Genomic DNA, 3276 nt, shown 5'->3' with positions numbered 1-3276 from the left:
TTTCTGCAAATGGACTGGGGTGTTTGGAGAAGAAGACACGGGGGGTGAGTGGGGTTATGGGGGAATTTATTGGCTTAATTTTCTTTAAAAAATTATTTGGGCAAAAATCCAAATGTCATTGATTGATTGACTGCTTTTTATTTTTACTTAAAATTTATTGTTTAAGAATTGTTTTTGATACAAATGACAAATGTCATCGCTTAATTAGTCACTTTACACGTCATTCGCGAGTGTAACACACACCTCACATATTTTTGTTGATTGGAAAAAGAGTGTCAAAATGACACAGCGATACCCTACATGAGGTGTCTAAGATGAACATCATCTAGTTAAGGTGTCTAACTGAAACTTCATGCCAATTTTAAGGGGTCACCAATGAATTAGACCTTACTTAAATTATGCATGTGAAAAATTTTCAACCACTTTATTTAAGTTTGTTACCTAGAGCGTGAACTATTAATAAATATACTAAGTAACTATTTCATTATTGAGTGTATTTAAAATATGAAAATTCACCAAGTGCAATTATTGAGGATATTATTAGAATTTTTTTTTGGCGCTAAGTTGTTACATAATTTATTTATTTATTCAATTCAATTGTCTTTATAAACTAAAAAGATGAATAACCAAACAAAAGTCCCAAGTTGCTATATATAAGGGTAAAATAAATTAAATATTTGATTGATTTAATGAATACGTCTATTTAAAGGCGATATGACACCCACAACCTTTAAATCTTGAATTCGCCTATGCTTGTACTTAATTCACTTTGCATAGACTTGACTTTACTTTTTAAAAGATAAACATCATCAACTATATTATCATATTTTTTATTTAATACTATCTCCGTCCACTTTTAATTGTCATGATTTCCTTTTTTAGAGTCAAATGATAAGTACTTTGACTAATATTTTACGAAGTATTTTTTCATCATATTGATATACAAGAAATTGCAATTTATAGTACTTTTCGTATAGCTTTTGAATATGTATTTTTTTTGTTTAAAATATCGAATTAATGTAATCTAATTTCACTTTAAAATTAGTCAAATTGATTTTTGAAAAGCACAACATGACAATTAAAAATGAATCAAACGACTATTTAAGATGCATACACATATTTGCATGCATTTTTTCTAAGATTATCAGATGCTAATGACATTACTACCCTCAGGGTAGGTCCGTCTTTGTCCTTACCATAGCTTTCTTAGGATGAAAAGAGAAGGATAGATAATGTCATGAAAAGATAGAGAGATTATTTTTGATAGACCTTGATTCAAATAAATTAAAATTTTCTTGATACAACTATTTTATCACATATCAAAACTAGATGACTGAATCTGCCGATTGTAGAAATAGTTATTAAAGTGAAAACTTGGAAGTCCTTTTATATTTTTTGTTTTTTAATAATTTCTCATTTCGTATGCTTTGAAATTTTATGAATAATCATCTACCTTCATATATATATTTCCTCTTGAATACCAAGTTTTTATTTATGGTGAGTTTGAACTTGTGACATATGCTTAACCTACACGTGATAGACTCGTTCAGGAAACCCCCCCCCCNGAAAACTTGGAAGTCCTTTTATATTTTTTGTTTTTTTATAATTTCTCATTTTGTATGCTTTGAAATTTTATGAATAATCATCTACCTTCATATATTTTTCCTCTTGAATACCAAGTTTTTATTTATGGTGAGTTTGAACTTGTGACTTATGCTTAACCTACACGTGATAGACTCGTTCAGGAACACACACACACACATATATATATATATATGTAGATATTATTTGTGAAGGTCCAAAATTCTCGATTCATCCAACTCAAGGAGAAAAGGACTGTTCTAATGTTAACATGAACATAAATTAGATTCTATTCGTCCTCTTTATTCTCAAGAGAATTGATTCTCTTCCACCCGACTTTAATAATATGAGAAAGGAAAGTGTTCGATCCATTAAATTTTTCTTGGACCTAGAATATCTATATTATTTTCTCTTTTATATATATATAGTTATTTTTACAAATAAAGGGGTAGTTTAGGTATTTTTGCTTTAGAATGCTATGTTCCACCTAAAACAAGATGACTTTGTGAAAACAAATTAATTATTTGTGATAGTTTTTTGGACAAACATTAATATAATTGTTTATATTAATTATTTATGATCAATATAATTTATAGGGAATGGATCATTGTAGACTTTGGAGGTCAGCTGCTAATATATATCCATAATTTCTGAATTTCCTTGCAATTAACAAAATCTTAGGATTTGTCAACTCTGCCCTTTAATATTAAAAGTCAAATTAATTAATTTATTCTTTCATCACATCTATAATTTTCAATGTTTTAAAGAACTAATTAATGATATCTCCAAACAAGACTAATTTGTTATAATTAATTAAACATATATTTATTATAAATGAGAACTTTTTTTTCTTATGAGGAACAGCTGAATTATCCAGTTGTTCCTTAAGTTATCAACAAGTATATACTTTAATAATTTTCGAAGGTCCATCAAAAATTGGCTTGTCAGAAGTTTTTCCTATGAAAAAAAACATATTTCCAACGGATATTTCTTAGGATTTTCAATCGATATTTTCATTTGTTTTTAGTAGTGTGAGTAACCTATCTATTTATCTACTTTTTTCCGATTTTTCCGCACCTTTTAAAAAAGACATTTAATATAGTTTTAATTTGTAAGAGTGTATATATATATAAATATAACAATTATCTCTCTTTCTTAATCGAATAGCTTAATTAATGAGTTTTAAAAGAAAGATAATAAATATGTCTTGGTTTTCTAAAATAATACTCCCTCCGTCCACAATTGTTTGGCAGGTATACTAAAAATAGATGTCCAAGATTAATTGTCAATTTAAACAATCAAGAAATAATTAGTCACTTTTTTCCAATTCTGCCCTTAATGATTGTGTAGTTCAATTGAAAAGTCATGCGGACTTCTGGTATTCTTGATATAGTAGGGTTATATTAGTCAAATTACACCTTGTATTAACTTTTCCTTGAGGGATGTGCATGACCTTACCCTGACAAACAATTGTGGACGGAGGGAGTAGATATTTTACAACAATTGCAATTAAAGAGAGTGATATATATGGTACATAAGTTTATGCATGTCCTCGATACGAGCCATGAGAATAAAGTCGTCTTTGTTAGAGGACATTTTATCCCTTAACACAAGACTTCTCAATGCAAAATCGAATGTTGTCAGACCTCTAAATTGATACCAAATATCGAGTGAAAACAAAAAAAAATAGAGAAA

Source organism: Solanum stenotomum, chromosome 5, assembly GCF_019186545.1.
Source record: "Solanum stenotomum isolate F172 chromosome 5, ASM1918654v1, whole genome shotgun sequence".
Classification (NCBI taxonomy): domain Eukaryota; kingdom Viridiplantae; phylum Streptophyta; class Magnoliopsida; order Solanales; family Solanaceae; genus Solanum; species Solanum stenotomum.
Note: the sequence above shows the minus strand (reverse complement) of the source record.